At 42.6% G+C, this 24,250-nt stretch overlaps 1 long non-coding RNA gene across 1 annotated transcript in view; it reads left to right on the top strand.

Annotated features, from left to right (window-relative positions):
* Positions 1-23,695, top strand: part of LOC133767450 (uncharacterized) — a 205,746-nt gene extending 182,051 nt beyond the window's left edge. Inside the window, exon 3 of the long non-coding RNA XR_009866888.1 lies at positions 23,641-23,695. This is a non-coding gene — a long non-coding RNA (uncharacterized LOC133767450). The remainder of the gene's footprint in view (positions 1-23,640) is intronic.
* Positions 23,696-24,250: the final 555 nt, after the last annotated feature.

Below are 24,250 nucleotides of genomic sequence, written 5' to 3'. Positions count from 1 at the left end.
TTCATTAAATAAAAGTTAAAGAAAATTAATTGTCCTCAGGGCTTTCTCCCCAAGTAGTTCACCACAGAAGCTTGTTGCCAAGTGGCAGTTGCTCTTTGTCCACGTTACAAACAAGCATCCCCAGTGGGTGAGAGCTCGGCTGACATCAGCACTGCCCAGGATCTATCAGACTTGCTCTAAATGCATGGATGTCACCATGTCCTCTTAACTGTCATTACATATTTCTAATGTCCAGAAGAGACATTGAGGTTCCAGTCACTGCTTTTGTCATGCTCTAGATGTTGGGTGCAATGTTCTATCTTACTTTTACATCCCCTTATTATTCATCGTACTCAAGGGTTTTCAAATACCTGTATCACATAGCTGTAGAAACATCCTTTCTTGCTGCAGCACCAACCCTCCAGAGTATACACTGATGCTCATACGACCTCAGATGCTTCACGTTGCGGCCCCATCAGCATCTAGTTGGCCTGTACCAGAAATCACGGCAGTAACTCATATTATTTTTGGCATCATTCCCACCACACTTGTGCCCGCCCTAAGCCTCGCGATCTGAGGACTTCATCTGGCTCATTTCATCAGTGCCTCATCTGTTCTCAGCTTTTTCAGAGCCTTTAGGCCAATAGGGTGATTTCTAAAAATGCCACTGTGCCTGAGTGTCTGGGATTGCTGCTGCATTGCTTCGTAGGAAGAGGCTGAAAAGCTCAATACAACTACAAGTTTGACATTGCCAAGTCTCCTCACCCCAAATCTGTTAATGCACCCTAGAGCTGAAAGTCATAGGCCGCAACTGCTCCACGTTCAGTAGATAAACAAACCATAAATAACTCTGTGGGCACATCGTAAATGTGGGGCCAACGTGTCTCTTCCAGCCCGTTTGTCTCTAAAGACTACAAGAGTAATGCAAACAAGCCTTCCTCCTTTCCAGGGACTTTAGGCAAAGAGAGGAGATCAAAACTGAAACCAGAAGTTCTCTTATGGTTGGAGTGCAGCAGCTGGCCTTCATCTTTGCTAAACCTAAAGCAAGAGGAAAGGGACTGGTATAACTGAAGGAGGGAAAACTGTAGATCCGGGGAAGAAGCAAAAGAACGAGGAAGACTAGATTCTAAGAGTAATGTCTGTCTGCATGTCTCTCTCTCAAAACACCTTAAAAAATCTTCCCTGTGTTTATACTCATGTATACACACACACACACACACATATATACACAACTCAGAGACTTTTATCCCTATTTGCAAAAAGAAAGCTGTGACCAACCAGGTCTTGTTAAGGCTACTGGCAGGCTGAAATTGGCCTGCAAATATGTTATTCTTAGTCTACACAGGTTATAGTATTGTTCACATGAAATGCTATTAGAAATTGTGTTTCGATCTCCTGTATATAAAGATATTTGAAAATGAAAAAAAAAAACTTGATGTTAAATTGGAAATTACATAGAAAATTAATCAATTTTTTAAAAAATATCATGTAGGATCTCTGTCATTAATGTGCTGTACACTGTGATTTAATGCTATAACTAGTACTCCAACAGTATTTTTCACTTTGTGTTGCTAAGTGGGGGCAAACGGTTGAAATCTTTACTTTATATATACTAAACTGATTTTCTGTATATAAAGAGAATTGAAAATGAATCTTGATGTGAATGGAAGGGGAGAGAGAGCGGGAAAGGGGATGGTTGCAGGTGGGAGGGAAGTTATGGGGGGCGGGGAACCATTGTAATCCATAAGCTGTACTTTGGAAATTTATATTCATTAAATAAAAGCTTAAAAAAAGAAAGAAATTGTGTATACTCAGGGTCAGCATTGTGGCATAGCAGGTTAAGCCACCACCTGCAATGCTAGCATCCCATATGGGAGCGAGTCCTGACTGCTTCCACTTCTGATCCAACTTCCTGGAAGAAGTTCCTGGCTCCTGGCCTTGACCTTGCACAGACCCTGTTGTTGTGGCCATCTGGGGAATGAACTAGAAGATGGAAGAACAGAACTCTGTCTCCCTTCCTCTCTCTGTAACAGTACCTTTCAAATAAATCTTAAAAAAAGAAAGTCTATGTATTCCGTGGCCTGCTATAGTTCCTACCACTCCCTTAGGTCACATCAGACCCTCTTCTCTGTGTCTGTTAGCCTCTATAGCAGGACTTCTCAACCCAGTACTGATATTCTGTATAGTGAAACTTGTTTGGTGCATTGCAAGGTGCTTAGCAGCATCCATGGCTTCAACTCACCAGATGCCAGTAGCAATCCCATTCATTATTCATAAACAAAAGTTTGCTGAGGACAGAGAGGTAAAGTGGTTTACCCAAAGTCCCATAGCTAGTTAATGCTAGTAGCAGGAGCTGTTCTATACGTTTATGCTCATAGCAGAGTGTTCTTTCTTTTCATTTGCTTAATGTCCAGGAACGCAAAGGCATTTTTAGGATTTATCTGATTTATTTGAAAGGCACAGTTACAGAGAGAGAGAGGGAAAGGAAGATCTTCCATCTGCTGGATCACTCCACAAATGGCTGCAATGGCCGGGGCTGGGCCAGGCCAAGGCCAAGAGTCCAGAGCTTCTTCCAGATTTCTCACGTGGGTGCAAGGGCCCAACTTCTTCTGTTTTCCCAGGTGCATTAACAAGGAGCTGGATGGGAAGTGGAGCAGCCAGGACTTGAACTAGTGCGCATCGCATGGTATGCTGGCATTGCAGATGGTGGTTTAACCAATTATGCCCCAGGATAGTGTTCTTTCTTCCACAGTATGATGGTAAATCCCAGAATTGCCCGTTTCTCTATTATAAGAAAAATTTCCTGATGGTCATAAGCATCATTTTCAAGAGAAGGTCACTTGTCACTTTTAATAGATGGTTTGTGGTACATAATTTTGAGGTGAAGAAACCTATCTCTGAGTTCAGTTTCTCTACTTATTATTTGAGAGCAGTAGCAGCATATGATATGAGGTCAGTTTTCACAAGTACAGTCAGAATGTAGTTGAGGCTGGTATTATCTGGTTGGTTGATAATTATGACTTACTGGTTGTTAGGTAGTTTGAGCATTACCCTACCTATCTTATGGGGTTGTTGTGATGATTAAGTAGGACAGTTCAAGCACGATGAAGTTGTAAACTCTCAGTAGACGTTAGCTATTATTTTGTTGTCCAAAGTCTACTCAGGTAAAAAAAGGAAGCCCCACCTCCTGCCTGACCTTTTATCTTACCCTACTTCCCTCCCTTACCTGTCCTAACCACAGTGGCACATTCTTGTTTCTCTATGTTGGCAATTTGAGCTCATTCTTGCTTCAGAGCTTGTTCACACCTGCACCCTCTGGCTGAAGTACTGTTACCCACACCTATATTCTTTTCATTATGCAGATTTCTGTGCAAAGGTCACATGTCCAGGGAGTTCCTTCCTGGCTGCCTACTGTGAATGAGAATCTACCTATTAAATTCTGCATAATTTTGTACCATCTGGATTAATATTTTTTTGTGTGTTGTTTTATTATTGTCTTTTCTCTTAGTCAAAAGAGGAACTTTGTCCTATTTGCACTGTAACCCCAACATTCCATCATGTCATGGTAGAAACAGAGAGCCTAGCATGCAGCCTAAGTGTTTTGCTAAATAAATAGATGAATGAATTAACAAATCAAGAACTAAATCAATGAATGACACACAATAAATCCTAGTGGAGAATAAATTAAGAAGGAACCCTGGTGCTAATTCCAAGAACAATACTCTTTCTATCCCATTACATTTAATACTACCTAGAAGGAGGTAAATTAAAATTCTTAGACAAAATGATTGATTGATTCACTTACTGATTTATTTATTCATTCCTTGATTTGTTTATTCATTTAGATATTTATTTATTCACTCTTTGATTTGTTCATTCATTCCTTTACAAAACATGTACTTTGTTCATTAATTCATTTAGCAAACATTACTTAGTTGGCTTTTCATCGCTACAGCTAAATACCTGACACAGGCTATTCATGAAGGAAATAAGTTGGTTTTGAGTTACAGATTTGGAAATTCAGTCTGAAATTGAGTGTCCCCATTGGTCTAGTATCTGATAGGGACAGTGGGTGCTGGAAGAATAAAACGGGAAATATTACATGGTGAGCCAGGAAATAGGGAGAGACATGGAGCATACTGATATTCCATGTTGATGTGGTCTCCCTTAACAAAGCCACCATGACTTGGTCATGTGGAATCTACCTTAGTAATATAATCCAAATCTAATTGTTTCATGAAACCTCTACCTTCAGACACCACAATTGGTCTATGTTTCTACCTCTAATCCATTAACTATTAACATAAGATTTGAGAGACAAAGCCCTTTAACACAAGGGCTTTTGGAGGGCACATGCAAACTAATATTCAGAGTAGCCTATTGGGAATCTGACTCATCAGTACAGAAAAACTCAAGGAGTATTGACTTTCAATTTCAATTGCTTTTCATTATCAGATGCAACTAAGGGGCTCTCAGCTATAAAGGAACACATATGCATTTCTCCAAAGTCTTTAGAGGCACTGATTTTGTAAAGCTCACATAGATCTTGCACCATGTGCCAGGTGCCATCTAGACACTATAGATTTCAAATGGATGAAGTTCTGTCCCCAGACCCATTGGTTGTACACCTCCCAATATTTCTGTTGTATTCCTATTGTCTTAGTCTATTGCTCATTACCTCTGCTAGGACTATTGCTGAAAGCACATAGATTGGTTTCTTGTAGATCAAGACAAAATTTCACTCCAACAAGCCCCAGGAATATAGTCTACTGTTTTTTTGTTTGTTTTTATTTAACTATGACCAAATCTAATTCTTAGGGTTACCCTCTTTCTCAAGACCATCTGTGAACCAGCACACAGCCATCTCAACTCTTCTTCCTTTCACTACTTTTTTTTTTTTTTTTGGACAGGCAGAGTGGACAGTGAGAGAGAGAGAGACAGAGAGAAAGGTCTTCCTTCCGTTGGTTCACTCCCCACACTGCACCGATCTGAAGCCAGGGGCCAGGTGCTTCCTCCTGGTCTCCCATGCAGGTGCAGGACACAAGCACTTGGGCCATCCTGCACTGCCTTCCTGGGCCACAGCAGAGAGCTGGACTGGAAGAGGAGCAACCAGGACAGAACTGGCGCCCCAACCGGGACTAGAACCTGGAGTGCCAGTGCCACAGGTGGAGGATTAGCCTAGTGAGCCTTGGCACCAGCCACCTTTCAACATTTTTTAAAAGGACATACATTGTGCCCATTGTAAGGATTTTAAATCAAAATATTGTGTTGTAGATAGTCAGGAGTAATGTAATTAGTGAACACAGACAATCTTATGGATGTCTGTGGGTCTTGCTTTACTAAGCAGTGCTTTATGGTCTTTTGTTTTGGAAATCAATCTGGTTAGCTTTCTCTACTGGGTGCTAAACAGAGGAGTTTCAATTTTAGGTTAACAGGGGGTTCTTCTTGTAAGACTCTCAGCCTTTCTTGGAGCACACATTCCAATTAGCTCACCAAATAGTGTTCCTGGAGCTATGATCCGACCATGCTTAAAGAGCAAGAGGCCATTCTCTTTCCTTCCCCAGAAATTCTTCCCCTACCATGTGTCTGCTATTCAGTAATTTTATAGACCACCTGCCAATTGCAATCCCTGAATATTTTGTCTCTCCCGATTATCTCCAAGGGTCTCTGCCTGCTCAACTCACTCAAATGCTGGAGGACAATTTTACCAAGTTCCAAATGAATATGTGTGGAAAAGGACAGCTCAGTGGAGTGTCTAGCCTTTGCATATGAAGGGCACATTGCCTTTTGGGGCCATAAACACCAGGATGGTTGGATGCCTGAGTGGAAATTCAACCTCAGAGCAAACCTCATTATAGGTGCTCAATTTGCCATCTACATGCATGAGCACCCTTCCCTCTACAGAAGATTTTAGAGCCAGTTCTTGTAGCTTCACCCTTTTGGTGCACGCTATTAACAGAGTTTATCAAGTAAATCACAAAATTCAAGGGTTTCAGAGTACTTTGCAATGTAAGTGCTAAAGCAGCATTCTGGCTGTGAATGGTCAATCCAGGGATCATTACATGACTTTAGTATTTCTAAATCTTGATACTGGTCCAATATAGTCTTTTGTAAAGAGGGCATTTATTGAGGCTCAATGAAAATATTGAAAATTCTTAGCTTTCCTGAGACTTCAAAGTAACCTAGGTCTTCTACTTTTATTCCTGCCTGCTTATTGGTAGCCTTCAATTCCCCAGGCTTGTTGTGGGGTTCTTGCCAGAATTCCTAGTTCACCTATAGATCTTTAGAGTGAAGTCACTACTTAGCTTCTGTCATTCTCGCTAGCTCTTGTTTCCCTGACCAGTGTCTTCAAAACCATCCAGGTGAACCTTAATCCTACCATCAGTATGGTTAACCTCCATTTTAATGCCAGTGTTTATGCCAAGAGACCATCACCTAAAGTTGTTGGGTAAGAATTGTGCTATTGTTTAGGCTAAGTTAGGACAATGACAAGCACCCCGGTTCTCGGTCACATATTTCCTTATAAATGGCACTCACAGAGCCCTTTGAAGTGGTTGAAGTGTTTTTAGATTTTGCCTCTAACCTTACTAACTATGATCCAGGAGGCCAGATAGGGCTCTAAACACCACCTTTTGTTCTTTTTCACCACCAAATGTTCAAATATACTTCAATCTTCCTCTTTATTTAATTTCATTTTTATTTAGTTAGTATTTATCTGAAAGGCAGAGACAAAAAGAGAGATGGAAAGGCAGGCATACACACTTATGTGCTCACACACACACACAAACACAGAGATATACCTCCCATATGCTGATTCACTCTTCAAATGCTTGCAAGAACTGGGGCTGGGATAGGCTGAAGTCAGGAGCTGGGACCTCATTCCAGGTCTCTCACATGGGTGACACGGACACAAGCACTAGGGCCTTAACTTGCTGCCTCCAAGGGTGCACATTAACAGATAGTAGGAGTCAGAAAGGGAGTCAGAACTCCAATCTAAGCACTCAGAGATGTCAGATGGAGGCATCCCAAGTAGCGTATTAACTAGTGTACTAAACATCTGTTCCCTCACTCATCCGTTTTCAATTGAAAACAAAACCCCTCATACTTGTCAATTTCAGCCATGCCCAAACTCCCCTGAATTTCATTTAAGCATGACCAGAATCATCTGAACTATGTTAGGACAAAGTTCAGAAGTCTTTATCTTTATGAGATGGTAGAACAGAAAAGACCAATCAGGGTCACCATCAGCTGTCCAGGTAGGATGCTTTTGTCTATACCTTCCTACAATAGTGATGCTCTTTTGCTCTTCCATCCCTGCCTGAAATCCTAATTTCCTGAGATTATACTTAATTCATGGCCCAATCCCATGGAATCTTAAAGGTGGGTCTTGTGTGTCTTGGACCTCATGAGCAAGAGTGTGCAGATGGGTATCTACACAACCCTGTCTTTTAACGGAGACTGGGCAGATGGGGAGACCCTCTCTCTTCAGGGTCAGGTCCTATTCTGTTGTTAATCTTTTTTCCAGCATTGAGATAATCAAAGGAGGTCAAACTGACCTGTTGCTTAATAAAGAAAGGAGGCCGTATGGGACTTCAGAATGTCTCTCTCCAGCAGAAAGCACATTGCAACCCCATATGTACACAGTGTTCTCAGTTTAAATTCTTTCACAACAAGAATAGATGTCAGTTTTTTCATGTGGCCTCCTTCCCTTCCCCTCTAACATTCATCTGACATTGTGGGTTTGCATTCTTTGTCCACAATGTTCTCACAGTTCTTCATGATCAAGTTCAAGGTCAATGAAACACCATGTATCACTCACATATGTCACTTTTAACAAGATGTACATTTTTGACACTAAGCATAGAAGTCTTTAACTCTTGATGTTATGCCTGGTTCTGTGCCTCCAAATTGGTAGATGTCCCGCAATGGCACTATTTCCCAATTGTGTTAGAAAACATGATTTTTTGAAATGAATATGATAAATTAGCTTATAGGAGTCTTTCATGTCCTTTTTATTAAAACTTATTGTATGCAAATTCATAAATAGAACAGCACAAAAGGAATCAGCATCCAACTTTCAAATAAAATTGCAATTCTTTTCACTAAAATTCTGCATGGATTACTAACTTTTTATCATAAAAATCTGTTTGGAAGGGATGATCTCTATTTATTGTCCATAAAAGTTGAGATTTTAATGATACCAGGAGCCTTAAATAATCCTGATTTTCACTTTTTCTGAGTCCCCTTTTTTGGCTGTAATTATGATTTTCAAAAATATAAACTCTTCAGGGTTTTTTTGAGATGAAGACACTGACACTGACATTGTGGAGGGCTTGTGAGCTATAAAAATCACTCTGTTAATAATTTGATCCTATAAAATATCTTCAGTGAGGTGTGCAGCATGGGCTATATCTAATTCAGCTGGGGCTGAACATAACAAGCCAACTTAAACAGTTATTTTTATTCATTTGTGCATTTACTTATTTTTTACTTTTCTTTAAAAATAATTTATAATGAGATCTAATTTAGATTTAGTTCATGAGCTAAAGACCTATGAATTTATTTAATCCCAAAGTAGTAACGTCATGGGGGAACTCACTGTGCAGGGAACACTGAGGATGGAGTCGGGGATGCAACAGGACAATTCAGGACTTGGATCCTTTATTGTTTGTGGGAAGTTTGAAGGGTCCAGGGATACTATATTAGTTTGAGAAGTAAGACGAGGAAGTACATCTGCGAAATGCTCACCAGTGATCAGAAATGTGTAAGTTTCAGAAGGGCTTTCACTGGAAGCAGGTTGCACTACCTTTAAAAAATCTTTTATTTATATGAGAGGTAGAGTTACATGCAGAGAGGGGGAGAGACAGAGAGAAAGGTCTTCCTTCTGCTAGTGCACCACTTAAATGTCCACAATGGCTAGAGCTGAGCTGACCCGAAGCTAGGGGCTTCTTGGTCTCCCTAAAAGGTACAGAGGCCCAAGTACTTGGGCCATCTTCCACCACATGCCCAGGCCATTAACAGAGAGCTGGATAGAAAGAGGAGCAGCCAGGACACAACCAGGGCCCATATGAATGCCAGCACGGCAGGAAGAGGCTCAGCCCACTACACCACAGTGCTGGCCCCTAGGCTGCACTGCTTTTTAAGACTGAACCAGAGTGGATGCACAAAAATGACAGTGAGGCAAATTCTCATTCCATAAAAAGAACAATTTCTAAACAAAGATTGCCAGCAGAACACACAGTATCTTGTGAGCCAGCAAACTCCTCATCACCAGTGAGGATCAGAGAGGGACTCTTCAGCTGCCTGTACAGATGTTGTGCAAAGAATTTATTCTTTCTGATCCTCCAGGTCCTGGGCCAGGATGCAGGTAAAGCCTGAGGGTAAGTCAGCCTGCATGGCGCCTGTTACCGGGATGCCAGACGTAGGAGGACCTGTACCAAGAAAAGGGATACAAGCAGTAAAACAAGGAGTGATGCAGAAGGCCAAGAGCCAGATGTATCACGAATGGATCATCAAACCAGAAGGGCAGAACAGATTGGAAATAGGGTGAATATAGCAAGGAGAAGCCAAGATGAATGAGGTCTGATTTCATGAACTCCATCCATCTGCTGTGGCATTCTGATAGCAACTAACTTGTCTTTATTCATTGAACAAAGTGTGTTGCTTTTAATTGGGGGGTCTATTGGGACCGGTGCTCTGGTGCACTGGATCAAACTACCATCTGTGATGCTGGCATCCCATATGAGCACTGGTTTGAGTTACAGCCACTCTACTTCTGATGCAGCTCCTTGTTAACGCACCCAGGAAAGCAGCAGCAGAAGGCCCAAGTGCTTGAGCCCTTGCCACCCAAGTGGGAGACCCAGATGGAGTTCTTGGCTCTTGCCTTTGGCCTGGCCCAGCCCTTGCCAGGTATTTGGGGAGAGAACCGGTGGATGGAAGATCTCTCAGTCTTTTGCTCTCTGTAACTCTGCCTTTAAAATAAAAAAAAAAAGAAAACCAAAAAGCAAAAAACAAAAACTTTGGGGCCAGTGCTGTGGTGCAGCGGGTTAACACCCTGGCCTGCAGTGCCTGCATCCCATAGCAGCTCTGGTTTGAGACCCAGCTGCTCCACTTCCAATCCAGCTCTCTGCGATGGCCTGGGAAAGCAGTAGAAGATGGCCCAAGTCCTTGGGCCCTTGCACTCACGTGGGAGACCTGGAAGAAGCTCCTGGCTGATGGCTTCGGATCGACATAGCTCTGGCCAATTGGGGACTGAACCATTGGATGGAAGACCTCTCTCTCTCTCTCTGCCTCTCCTCTCTCTGTGTAACTCTGACTTTCAAATAAATAAATAAATCTTTTAAAAATTAAAATAAAAATATCTTTAAAAATAAAAGAAGTAAAGTGGACATCCATACATGACATATGCCTGATTCAGTAGGAGGTTAGGTTTCTAATTCTGACGTGATCTAAGCCTACAGGTGAATATTCTCTTTTGCTTGACAGTCTTATTTTTATCCATCTCATTGTCATCAGTGGGGTTGCTATGAATAAACTTATGGCTTCATCCATACCCCTCCATTTCTTGTATTTTCTAGAAAGTGAGCAATAGGTTAAAAAGGTCAATTTCTAAGTTCTTTATTTATTTGCTACTCTGAATTAGGAAAAATTGACTGACTTCCCTGGTGTTTAGATTCCCTATTTATTAAGAAAAGGACCTGAAAAAAAGAGAGACTAACTCTGAAATACCAGGAATAGACAGTAATTTGTTAATTATCCTCTGCCAATTGCATATATTTTCTCTTACCTAAGAATCATATTCCATGGCACACATTAGCTCATCGTTTTTTCTTGGCCTCCAAGTATATTTCCTTGGTTCCTAATTGATGTTGCTGGTTGGTGAATACAACGGAAATACTTCTCCAACTGTACCAGTGCTAGATGTCATGGGACTATGGAAGATGGAGGTCAAAGCAAAAAAGGAGATAGCACAAAAATTTCTACATAAGGAAAATGCTTTTAAAGACCATTTTTAGGCCGGTGCCATGGCTTAACAGGCTAATCCTCCACCTTGTGGTGCCGGCACACCAGGTTCTAGTCCCGGCTGGGGCGCCGGATTCTGTCCCAGTTGCCCATCTTCCTGGCCAGCTCTCTGCTGTGGCTTGGGAAGGCAGTGGAGGATGGCCCAAGTCTTTGGGCCCTGCACCCGCATGGGAGACCAGGAGAAGCACCTGGCTCCTGGCTTCGGATCAGCGAGATGCGCTGGCCGCAGCGGCCATTGAAGGGTGAACCAGCGGCAAAAAGGAAGACCTTTCTCTATGTCTCTCTCTCTCTCACTATCCACTCTGCCTGTCAAAAAAAAAAAAAGACCATTTTTAAAGACATTCAAATTGTGGGTTCTTTTGCATGCAGAGTCAGAGATGATACAGATAAACTAGTGGTTTACTCAGTGATCATAGGGTCCAGGAGAATGGACAAGGAAGGTGAATTGGGAAAAAGGGAAAGTTGATCCATAGTTGGTTGCATCATTGAGTTGGCCACTAACAAGGGTAACTACTCACTTGCCCTATTAGACTATCTCAGAAGCTTTATCAATTGTACTTACAAATGATTGCCCAAGAAGACAAAAAGACATCAGACCATTAGTTTCCATTTCCAATTAACCAAGGATTACTGTATCAGTGTTAGTCCTCTGTCCACCAGGGCTATTCGTGAGAAGTGCTGTGGGATTACCACAGGCATCCTTCCCACCCTGTGACATCAGGGAGCCAGTCATGAAGTAAGAAGCTGAGGAGCTCACAGGTGATCTATGGCTGAGACTTGCTGACATCTTCAGGGAACTGCCATAGCCATGGGGGGTGGGGGAGAGTGACAGGATTTATAGTACTGCAACAAAGAGTTGTTGGGTATGCACTAGTAATACATGTTTCTCTAGATTTCAACCTTCAGGGTATGCATATATGGTGACCACAGATTCACTGCCTCTTCCTGAAACCTCCAATATGGTAACTCCAGCAGGCAATTCCATGTCTTCTTGGATAATTCTGATCAGCTCTCATGTGTTCATTGGATGCCCCATCACTGTTTCTCCTGGGGACTGCTGATCCCTTTGGATGTTATCACCTCTGCTGGCACTGCTTCTTCTCCTGCAATGAATTGCTGGCTCTGCCCTTAGATGCCAGGCTGCATTTAAAATCCTTGTTTGGTGCTGGCGTCGTGGCATGGTAGGTTAAGCCTTCGCCTGCAGGGCCAGCATCCCATATGGATGCTGGTTCATGTCCCAGTTGCTCCTCTTCCAATTCAGCTCTCTGCTATCGCCTGGGAAAGCAGTGGAGGATGGCCCAAGTGCTTGGGCCCCTGCACCCACATGGGAGACCTGGAAGAAGCTCCTGGCTCCTGGCTTCAGATCAGCCCAGCTCCAGCCACTCCAGTCATTTGAGAAGTGTATGAGTGGTTGGAAGACCTCTCTGTCTCTGTCTCTCCCTCCTCTATCTGTCTGTAACTCTACCTCTCAACTCAATAAGTAAAATATTTTTTAAAAAACCCTTGTTCCCCTTTCAATTTCAAGGCTGGGTTATTTGGCCAGACATCTTGTTCCAACTCATCCATTTTGATGAGTTCTTTCTTAGGATATGTTTTAGTCCCTCCTGGAAATAGACATTTGGTGAGCACAGCTTAATTTAATGTTGGGACTAAACCTAGATAAATATTATTTTCAACACCTATTAGACACATAAAATAAATATTGTTAGGAATGGTGGAGAATGGGAGGGAAGGAGGCTGGGGGAGAGAGAGAGAGAAAGAGAGAGAAAGGGAGAATTGGCTCTTGAGGCTGAAGCCAGGAGCCAAGAACTCAATCCCAGTCTCCCACAAAGGGCACAGGAACCCAACCACTTGTGTCTTCACCCACTTCCTCCCAGGGTGTACATTAGCAGGAAGCTGGAGTTGGTAGTGGTGTCATATATTAAACCAAGGAACTTGGATTTAGGATATGGCCTTAACTGGTAGGCCAAATGTCCACCCCAAGAAAGAATCCTGATGTTCAACTAGAAGATGAAAGTAATGTGTATTAAGTCTCCTATATCTCCTTTATACTAATAACTATGATGACATAATGTTACTAGGTGTACACAAAAGAATTGTCATGGAAAAATGGTGGATTATGCCAGATTAGATTCTTAAAGTTATCCCTATGCTGCCCCAACTTGATGCCATTGCACTTGAATCTTTAACATTTTCCAGATAAGGAGTTTCAATGACTTTCATTATTTATCTAATGCTATTAGATGATTGTGTTCACTATTTAGAATTCTTTGCAAATTATTACCCTAAACTTATTTCCTAAAGAAAACTGGAAGAAAATGGAGAGAATCTGTTATATGCCATGGACCCTGTGGACTTACTAAATGTGCTTTTACCAGTTAACTGGGTGGTTGCTATTCTCTGCATCTCAACTGCTAATATTTTGGAAAGCTAGGGGTCAGTTGCTACTAACACATTCCTTCCTAAATTGATTCCAGGAGCTGATCCCAGTGCTAATAGAAAATAGAAGAAAAAACATTTACCAGCGTTTTAACTTGAACATGCTTCTCTGGGCACTGTCCTGTTCTTCATTTAAAGTGCTCCAGGAAGTGAGTTCTTTATATGGTCTATTTTCAAAGAAATCCAAACTCTTTTTGAGGATTGAGACAGCTCACTTCCCCATACTCTTTGTTGGAGGATGTAAGTGAGACAGAGACAAGGACAAAGGCAGGGAGCCATGAAGAAGCACCTTCAGGGTCAGGAAGAAGCAGTTGTGAAAAGGGTGACAGGATACAGAATATTGGAGGATGGGATCAAGTTCCCAAGTAAGCACCTTTCCTGTTTCTTTGTAAAAACACTGAGTTAATCATGGTTGATGAACTTGTAGATACTAACAGAAAGGGACCTCCTGAGGTCATTTATGTCTTGATATCTCCCAACATAACCCACCTTAAGACACTTTACATAAACACAGAAGATAGGGGGTAGAAATAGAAGCTATAAAAGGGACATGCAAAAATATGTGGAAAATGGAATTGAAAGAAAAATTAATTTTTGTGCAAAAATGAAATTATTGCATAGCTTTTTCATAATATACACTTTGAATGAACTTCTCTTGAAGATCCCCTTATATGAATGGATTTCAAGTGCTCTCATACAATACTAATAGCTGACATTTATTTTGCACTTACTATATGACAGGCTCTTGCTTGTCTGATCTTTTAATCCTATTACACTTATCTGGGCCCATCCAACTGCAAGTGATAGAAACTTAAGCTAGTTTAAACATATTCCTGGCTTTGAATCTATATATGTCCCAATTTCCAGATGCACATGATTCATATGATGTCAATAGGTCTTGGTCTCCTTCCCTAGATTTAGCTTTCCCCGGTCCTTTTCTGAAAGCTCTCACTTTGTGGCAAATTAGACACTATTTTCATGGGAAAGAAGGATTATTACTTTGCATGGATCTGACAAATTTCCAGAACACAATCTCATCTGTTGTGATTAGATCCCTGAACCCATCAATGCCCATATGTGTGGTATTTGTGGTATTCTGTGGGCTAGGCCTGAGACCCATGCCAGTCCCTGGAGCTGGGAGAGGAAAGAGGTGGTGGTGAAGTGAGCTGTCTTAACCACAAGGGCTAAGGGCCAGAGAGCTGCTTCCCACAGCAATGTGCAATAGCAGAAGAAAAGGAAATGGATGCTAGCCCTTGTTCACTTTGTCTAAGGTTGAAGACCAAGTATTCAAGAATCCATTTCCTATAGGGTACTGCTTTGTGGTTGGCCAAAAGAGGAACCTGTAGGAGACTGGAGAGGTACATGTTGAGAGAAACACTGCTCACTTGAGGTTGTCATGTCGGACAGAGTGATAGATGGGCACAGCATTTCCCAGCTTGGCCTCTGTTTGTCCAGCTTGTCTTGCAGGTTGCCAGCAGTACTCAGGCTACCACTATTCCCCTAGCCAAGGACACAGGACTCCCATGACTTCCAGGATTCCCCTCCTCGAGTGTCCCCTCCTGGGTCTCTCTTCTGGAGCGCTGTGCGTTTGGTTTCTCCAATTCCTCTTGAAGCTCTGACGTGTCCAGTCTCACCACTGACTCAGGCCATGGTGACCCATCCTCTAGTCCTCTGGCATGCTCCATCATGCCTCAGCTCCTCCTACATTTGTGCAAGATCTAATTCCAAATGAAATCCTTGTTTCCGTAATGTTTACAGTGGCTCTGTTTTCCTGATGGAATCCTAGTGACACACTGGACAAGTCAAAATGACTTGTTCAGGACACGGATTATTCTCATTTTATACATGAGAAAACAAAAGTAAGGATCAGAGTAGGTGCATTTTTTCCCCCAGAGTCTCAGTTACTAAATAAGAGGCCCAGGATTTAAAGCCATGATTTAAACCCAGGCCTGGCTGACCCCAAAGCTCCAGCTCTTAGCTCCCAACCAACTGTCGGGCCACATACTTTTTCTTGTTTGTTTGCTTCTGAATCATAGCAGATTCCACTTTGGCCTTTTAAGGGCCATAGGTACACAGTGAAGCAGATTCCTTTGGTCTTATGAGAAGAAATAAAATAAACAAGTATAACAAGAAGGAAAGAGACTACAGATTTGAGTAAACCAGTAATAAAAGAGAACAAATGAGCAGGCATATATCACCAGTTAAGAGTTGTGAAAAGGAAACGGGGTCCCTCATTGCCAGAATGATGCTTGGTGTATGCCTTTGGGATTATGCATCCTTTTGGGGCCTGATTCTTGCATTGATACCTCTAGGAAGGATTGTCTCTAGAACTCTGCTGTGACCACCCTGCCAACCGTCACACACTTCTGTCTTGGTATCCATTGTACTTATTTTCTTTTCTTTTTTTTTTTTTTTGACAGGCAGAGTGGACAGTGAGAAAGAGAGACAGAGATAAAGGTCTTCCTTTGCCGTTGATTCACCCTCCAATGGCCGCTGCTGCCGGCGTACCGCGCTGATCCAAAGGCAGGAGCCAGGTGCTTCTCCTGGTCTCCCATGGGGTGCAGGGCCCAAGCACTTGGGCCATCCTCCACTGCACTCCCTGGCCACAGCAGAGAGCTGGCCTGGAAGAGGGGCAACTGGGACAGAATCCGGCGCCCCAACCAGGACTAGAACCCAGTGTGCTGGTGCCGCAAGGCGGAGGATTAGCCTATTGAGCCGCGGTGCCGGCCCCATTATACTTCTTACATATCCCATTCTTATTTACTTCTAGTATGGCTAATCAAACATGTACCTTCTGCTGATTTGGGATTTAAAAATTGAGACAAGGCAGACATGCAAAGAAAGTCTGGCATCTTTGCAGGGTTTTCTTGAAATCACTCCAAGTCTCTGTGAGAATGGATCGAATGACTTCCTCAAATAATGCTTCAATCAATTATCATTGGGAGATTTGAATAGGAGGAGAAGGAAATTCAAGTGTACAGATTAAAAGAGATAGTTTTAATAAGATAGTTGTAAAGTGAACAAGTGAGTGAATGAAGTTCATTGGGAGGTGTTGAACCCTTCTAGCAGGTATGCTGTGTGAGAACCTAAGTTCCATGACTAGCAGAAAACTGTGAGTACCAGAGACTTTGTCCGTGGTGTGCTTTTTCCCTAAAGTTGCTCAATAACAATGTATGCTGAGTGCAGGAGAAAGCAGAGAGAGGCTTGGCTCTCATGGACTCAAAGAAAGTAAGAATAAGTACAGGCTGGCGCCGTGGCTTAACAGGCTAATCCTCCGCCTTGTAGTGCCGGCACACAGGGTTCTAGTCCCGGTTGGGGTGCCAGATTCTGTCCCGGTTGCCCCTCTTCCAGGCCAGCTCTGTGCTATGGCCCGGGAAGGCAGTGGAGAGACCAGGAGAAGCACCCGGCTCCTGGCTTCGGATCAGCGAGATGTGCCGGCCGCAGCGGCCATTGGAGGGTGAACCAGTGGCAAAAAGGAAGACCTTTCTCTCTGTCTCTCTCTCTCTCTCACTATCCACTCTGCCTGTCAAAAAAAAAAAAAAAAAAAAAAGTACAGAGGGTGTAAGTGATAGTGAGTAGGTTGGAGTGTTCTCTGCAGCATCGTTCAGCCTTGTCAGAATAATGTAAAATAGCAAAGGGGAGAACTAGAACATCTCATCCCGATTCCCAGGCTTTGGCTAACTCAGCAGGACCCCAGGAATTCCACTCCTCCTTCTCTTCTCGGAGTCTCAGTTTTCCTCTTCAATGAAATGGGGTTGAATGAGGTGGTCCCTGAGAACCACTGAGCTGTGTGAGGAAATGCAGAGAAACCCAGTATCTGTGTGAATGTTGGTAGTGGCTTGAGGATGTGGGAGGAAGGACAAGGCACTTGTGAATCAGCTCCCTTCGGTTGTCTTCATCCTGTCCACCATTTTCCTCTGCCCTTTGCCGTCCAGGTCATGGCCTCTTTCTCTGGCTTCTGCTTTCCCATGGCTTTGTACACATTCTGCCTGGCAGGTTCGCTAAGGAGCAGCCTGGAAGGGTCATCTGTGGGAAGAGCAGATGAGGACAGAGGGGCATGGACCTCTACATGCTGCAATGCTGTGCCAGTCCGGAGTCAGAGGACAATTCGTGTCCCAGCCAGAGTAAGGAGGTGGCAGAGAGAGCCATGTCGACTGCACACCCTGGGTCCCTTTGGACTCCAACCAGCACTGGAAATTTTCACGAATGCTAACTTCACTCGCCACTTTACAGGAAAAGCTGAGCCTTGAGCCATCTTTCCTTCAGCAGTTCCAGTTTGTTTTTCCAGTTGCCTTCTGCCTTAACCACCAGGACCATCTGCTCTTGGGCCTGCAGGTCTAAATTGATGGTCTTGTTAAATATCCAGAGGCTCACACTTGCATACATGTACATGAGTGAAATCACATGATCACAAACACCCACACTCGCCCACAGGCCAAAACACATTTTTGTACTTCCTGTCCTTGCCCTCAAAATAAATATCTGGCTTTAGAATTTTAAAAGAACCAAGAAAACTCCAAGGCAGAGTTCTTTGCCGTATACACACCTAAACTCAAGTCCCCTCTACATCGTATTTCATCACTGTCATGATTGTAGTGTAGACCAGATTCACTAAGTGGTGATAGGCTTGTTCTGGCCTTTTGGGTTGCATTTTTCAAGAATTTCCAGGGGACTCAGTCATGGAATGAAATCACCTGGTGGGATTAGAAAGGTATGTAGAAGAAATTCTTTCTGGATTGTGCTCTCTTTTATTTATGGTCATCAGTAATGATAAATATAAAAATCAGTGATAAATAGGGGGAGGTGTAGAAGGAACACTGCTCTGAGATTCCGAAGTCCTTACTCAAGTCCTTATCCCCAGCTTTATGGCCTTCATCAGTACAGGTAACCCCTCGGTCCTCCAGTTACATCCTTGGTAAGACCAGGATAACAAAATGTACCTGAAAGTACGTGACGTTGAAAAGAAATATTACAGCTGGCGCCGTGGCTCAACAGGCTAATCCTCCGCCTTGTGGCGCCGGCACACCGGGTTCTAGTCCCGGTCGGGGCACCGATCCTGTCCCAGTTGCCCCTCTTCCAGGCCAGCTCTCTGCTGTGGCCAGGGAGTGCAGTGGAGGATGGCCCAAGTGTTTGGGCTCTGCACCCCATGGGAGACCAGGAGAAGCACCTGGCTCCTGCCATTGGAACAGCGCGGTGCGCCGGCCGCAGCGCGCTACCGCGGCGGCCATTAGAGGGTGAACCAACGGCAAAGGAAGACCTTTCTCTCTGTCTCTCACTGTCCACTCTGCCTGTCAAAAAAAAAAAAAAAAAAGAAAGAAAAAAAGAAAAGAAATATTACAGGTGAAAGTGTCTAGCGCATGTGGATATTCAATAGTTTTTGAATGAACAATGATCAGTCCCCACACATTGCGTTGGTTAACCTGAAGTTTTTGAAGCCTTAATGAACCATATTTTCCCACTGGGGACTGCTGATGACTGTTGTTCAGGATGACATCTGTGAGGCTTTGCAAGGTTTTCTTGTGTGCCCTGAATAACCAAATAAAGCTGAAACCATGTGGTTTTTATGTTACAGGGGTTTCTGGTTTTTAAGAAATTAGCATACAATAAAATAATTTACGGTTGAGGCAATGCTCAGATTTCAGATAACAAATGCAGCCAATTAACCAGAGTAATCCAGTCTTACTGACAATCATTTCCATGTAAGGAACCACACCTGCCAAACTCAGAAAAACAGATCCTTTGTGATTTTTCCTGGAGCTCTTGCAGTGAGGATCTGCCAGAGGGGAAGGAAATGAATGCCCTTTTCAGTTCTCTCTAATTCCTGAGACCATATTCATCAGGATATTGAACATTCCCCTGAAGAGGTAGGCTTCTCCTCCTCTTCTACGCTGGTCATTTGTTCCCTCAGAGGCTGTTTAATGAGACATGACTACATTCAGTTTTCTCTGAGACACCAGCTGGGCTTTTCCTCAATGCCCAACCACGTTTGTAGCCCTGGTTCTGCAGCCTCTTGTTTAAACTGATAATTCAAAAATGTCTTGAGAGGATGTCGTCCTGGCTGGCGGGGCTTCTGACTCTGCAGCCAACAAGGCACTTTGTGGCTGCTTCTTTGCCCTTTGTGCAATATGGCTCCTGTGTGGGATGAGGCCATGACCTGGACAGACCTCAAGTTGCCTGGAAGAATGTGTGTGTGGCTTCCTCATGGTGTGAGGACAGTTTACAACCTGAGAAATTGGGGTTGCTCTCCCCTTCTAAGTCAGCAAAAGGAGATAAGCCTGCTTCTCGACTTCTCCCTGCTTCTTCTCTGCATCCACTTTGGAAGAAATGGAGTGCTCATCCATCAGAGCTAGGTCTGGTTAGAAATCATCAAAGAAGTGACACATGAGTTGCTGGGAGGCATAGAGAGATCTTTTTCAAAGAAGTTCTTGAGTCTTTGCAGGTACAGGGGCAGGAAATACTGCAATTAAAAAAAATATTTTCGAGTTGCTATGAACAGACCATCCTCTACTCAATATGCATTTAGTCCAACTTACCCAGAAAATAATGGTTTACCTAAAATTTTAAAACTCATGATCAAGTCCTCCGTTTATGAAATAATATGCTACTATATTAGATTAATTTGTAAATAATTACAAACAAATTTATATAGTCCGGCATCCCTACAATGACCATACTGAGAGCTGGAAACTTGATCCAAGTCTCCTATGTTACCTGCTGCCTGACAGGGTGGGCAGCAACAGGAAGATGGATTCAGGAGTGGAGCTGAGACTTGAACTCTAGCACTCCAATATGGCAGCCAGAGGTTTCAACCAGTGCCTAATTGCTAGGCCCAAAGCCTGATACTGAATTGATGTATTTTAAAAAGCATCAAATAGGGGTGAGAGTGCAGCAAATAAAGATGCCTCTTGGGGCACCTGCATCCCATATCACAGTGCCCCATTCAAATTCCAGTCCCATCACTTTTGTTCCAGATTCTTGCTAATGTGTACCCTAGGAGGAATCAGGTAATGGCTCAAATGGTTAGGTCCCTGCCATCTATACGGAAGACCTGCATTAGGTTCTAAGCTCCTGGCTTCACCATGGCCTAGTCCTGGCTGTTGTGATCATTTGGGGAGTGAACCAGTATGGAAGATCGATCTCTCCCTCTCTCTTTCTCTGAAATAAAATGAAAACATTATAATCCATCATAAGCAAATGTAAAATGACATATTCAATTAATATTTATCTAGTTTTTTTATAACAAGTAAATATCTATTCAATAGCTAACATGAATTGAAAGATTAATTTTCTTTTTAGTAAAAGATTTATTTATTTGAAAAACAGAGTTATAGAGAAAGCCAGGGAGAGACAGAGAGAGATCTTTCATTTGCTGGTTTACTTCCCAGATGGCCGTAACAGCCAGGGCTGGGCCAGGCCAAAGCCAGGAGCTGGGAGCCAGGAGCTTAATCCAGGTCTCCTATGTAGGTGGCAGGGACCCAAACACTTGGACTATTCTCGCTACTCTCCCCTACCATTAGCAGGGGGATAAAACAGAAGTGGAGCAGCCAGGCCATGAACCAGTGCCCAAAATGGATGCCAGTGTCACAAGTGGTGGCTCTACCTGCTACGCTACAATACCAACCCCAGTTTTACTTCTAATACTTTGCAGGAAAATCTCTCTAGGACTATATAACAACTTGCAACTTGTTGGAATTTTTAATCTTTATTTGATTTAAAACAGGTAACATATATGGTGTAATCTATGTAATAGAAACTCTTATATAGTATTTTTCATATTGTATCTGCCATTCTGACTGTACCTTAAAACTGCTGTACAAATAAATGTTTGGTAAAAGTATCTGACAAATTAGAGAATCCATCTGAGAGCTCTAAACTGGACTGTGGCTTGGTCTGTCTTATTTTTAGCTTATAATTGGACTAAGTGAAATCATCTTTAGATAAACAAATTGTACGTGCTGATGTAATAGAGACCGGAAAGTAACTTAAGATTCTATACACTGATAATTGGCTGTGTTATCACAAATCAGAGACGATCTCAACAGTAAGATCCAGTTCAAAAACAAAATTATTATCATTGGCCAACCTTCCAGATTTCAACTGATTTTTATCAATCTACTCTAAATTAAAGAGTAAATTATTTAACTACAGCTATTTCAACCAGCTAGATTCCCCAGGAGTGTGGACACTCTGTATCAGACATTTAATAGGAGCAGTGTTAAGCCTTTCATTATGTCTTTTTTTTTTAACAGACAGGTTGAGCAACTGGAATATTTTTCAACACTAAATAATGTTGGCACAAGCTTCATAATGGAGCACTTTGAAAAATCAACTGAAGCCTTTTGTGTGCTGGAATATGCCCCACAGTACCTATTGTGGAGGCCACTGGTTTGCAGATGGCAGGCAACATGTCTGGGGGATGCTACTGAACTTCACTTTTCCATTAATACTTAGTGCTTATGGATCTATTCTCAAAAACTTCTGCAAACACAAGCTATTCAGCATTCATCAGGGAATACAACTTTGAACTGTCTGCTATTCAATGTCTTCAAAAGCTTGGCTGACAAGGGAGAGTTTAAATCCTATGTTTGGTTCAGTTTTTCTTGTCTGAAAGAGTGATCATTCTCTGGCTTTCTTGGTTGTTTGTTTAGTTCATCAGAATTATGTCACTTTGGTTTTGTGACTTCAAGAAACTCAGGAGCACATTTGAACTCTTTTATGTTTATGCTGGCCTTCATGGCCGATATATCTGTTTTTATTTTTTTCCTTCTCATGATCTAGATTTTCTACTTTGTTCTCCATTTTCCTTTGTTCTTAGTTATTTTGATTTCCTTACTTATATTTTTGTGTAAGCTGCCCCACATCCTTTTGAATATGGGAAAACATATTAATTAGCCTCATGGCCAGTACTAAATATATCTGTAAACTAAATGTAAATTTCCTTGAATCTCTTTCATCATCTCTTTATATCTCTGTGGTCCCAGTCAGTTTTGACTACTTCAAATGGCACAGTTTTCTGTTTATCGTAATCCTAACTCTAGTAGAAAATACACAGAAATTCCTCTTTGGAATGATCAAGAAGTTCTACAGTTTTTGCAAGCTTCTAGCTCTCAACAATTCTTTCTCTTTTTCTGCCAAAATTTGTTGTATGGGCCCTATGGTTCCTACATTTTTGTAACTGAAATATAACTTAGCCTAATTCTATTTTTTAAATATTTATTTATTTGAAAGAGTTACAGAGAGTGAAAGAGATAGAGAGAGAGAGAAATCTTCCATTCACTGGTTTACTTCCCAGAGGGCTACAAAAGCTAGGGCTGGGCCAGGCCAAAGCCAGGAACCAGGAGGAGCTTCTTCTGGGTCCACTGTAGGTGCAGGGGCCCAAGCATATCAACCATCTTTTGCTGCTTTTCCCAGGCTTTTAGCAGGGAGCTGGATCAGAAATGGAGCAGCCAGGACATGAGCTGGCACCTATGTGAGATGCCAATGTTGGAGATGGTGGCTTAACCTACTATGCCATAATGCTGGCCTCAGCCTAATTCCATTGATAGTCAAAAATTAACACTAATCACTTTATTCCCAGGATAGAAGTGGTAAACTGAAGTAGAGATTTGAGGCTAATCAAGTTCCTAGGGCTCAATAGGCATAAAGATCTCTGTTGATGACCTCAGAAGAATGAAAAAAGAAGGCAAAGCTCTAGAACCTATGAGCCTCTCATCCCCTGAGGATCTGTAAGATGAAGACCCTGCAGATAGAGCAGGAAGGATAAGGTATCAGGAGAATTGAAGATGCTGTTTAGGTTGAAGCATTTCCATTATAAAATCTGGGACATAAGTGATCCTTGGAAGCCAGGTGTCAAAATAAATGTGAGGAAAAGACCTCCATTTTTGTGCAAGGTTCAACTGCAGAGTGAAGGGGGGAGTCTTATAGTGGTCTAGCAGAGGACCCTAGGAGTGCCCTTCCCATGGGGCATCTGCTGTGGCAGCAATAGGAGGTACTTTCTTTAAAAGATTCCTGGGCATCACTTGACTGTGAGGAGACTGGAGTAGAATTGGACTGACTTCTGAGCATCAGTGAGATGCCGTCAGTGCCTCACAGAAAGCTATTTGTGGAGGCTTTGAGAAGAGGCTCTTGTCTGGGATCAACACCGAGGGTGGAGTCAGAGCAATGTCACATTGAAAGGTAACCATTATCCTTTTTTTCCAGGGTTCTGGACAATCAACACATACACAAGGACCTGAGTCAATTGAGATCAAGACGGTAGCATTGTTATCCAGATGGCCGTTGGAAAAAAGATTAAGTGGAAGGCAAAAATTGGGATTCCTCCTAGTTACTCTTGGAATGATACTGATTGGCCTCCAGTGTGATATACCCTCCCCTGCTTTCCCACCCAGGCACTGGTGGAAAAGCAAAGAAAGAAAGCAAATAGCAATTCACTTCTCTCCTTAATTTGGAGATGTGGCCAGTGCAAAATAAGCCTATCACAGACCAGGAAAGCACACAAGAGACAGTTTCTTTTGAAGTAAAGACATCTTACCAAGTAGTATGAGAAGCATGGCCCAGCAGTAGTTGGGCTCTCATCAATTAGGTACATCACTTCTTTAAAGCAGACTAGTAAGAGATGGAAGGGGTCCTTAAGAGGGACAAAATTTCCTTTTGCCATGGGTCAAGGCTGTCATTTGCTTGGAAAAAGAGAAAAGACTTATTCCATGTCTGAGCACACTGGCTAGTTTAACCTGGTAATGATGCATAGACAAAGCAAGTCTTGTACATAAATTACTTATAGGCAAGTATCTGGAGGCAGTGGTTATAGGAT

The sequence above is a fragment of the Lepus europaeus genome, chromosome 1 (assembly GCF_033115175.1).
Source record: "Lepus europaeus isolate LE1 chromosome 1, mLepTim1.pri, whole genome shotgun sequence".
NCBI lineage: Eukaryota > Metazoa > Chordata > Mammalia > Lagomorpha > Leporidae > Lepus > Lepus europaeus.
The sequence above is the reverse complement of the archived record's forward strand: the minus strand, read 5'-3'. Positions and strand labels throughout refer to the sequence as shown.